At 20.2% G+C, this 371-nt stretch overlaps 1 protein-coding gene across 1 annotated transcript in view; it reads right to left on the bottom strand.

Annotated features, from left to right (window-relative positions):
• Nucleotides 1–371, bottom strand: part of LOC106868902 (uncharacterized) — a 9,878-nt gene that overhangs the window by 5,963 nt on the left and 3,544 nt on the right. The window lies entirely within an intron of this gene.

The following is a 371-nucleotide window of genomic DNA, read 5'->3' as shown; positions in this document are numbered from 1 at the left end:
ATATATATATACATATATATATTGCTAATTAAACACGCACGACATGTTGCGTTATTAATTCAGCTTTATTGTTATTTTTGTTTTTGTGCCAAAAGCCCTTTTGTTACGTTTTGTGAACTCTTCAACTCTTTATGCCACACGTTACGGCTTGCTCTCTTTAGTCCGTAGGTCTATTTTGTGTTTCAGTGAAACAAAATGGGCCATACATATACATATATATATCAAATATCATATATATATATATATCAAATATCATATATAAATATATTATTATTATTATTATTATTATTATTATTATTATTATTATTATTATTATTATTATTATTATTATTATTATTATTATTATTATTATTATTATTATTATTATTATT

This window comes from Octopus bimaculoides, chromosome 2 (genome assembly GCF_001194135.2).
Source record: "Octopus bimaculoides isolate UCB-OBI-ISO-001 chromosome 2, ASM119413v2, whole genome shotgun sequence".
Lineage (NCBI taxonomy): Eukaryota > Metazoa > Mollusca > Cephalopoda > Octopoda > Octopodidae > Octopus > Octopus bimaculoides.
This window is presented reverse-complemented; position numbering and strand designations above follow the sequence as displayed.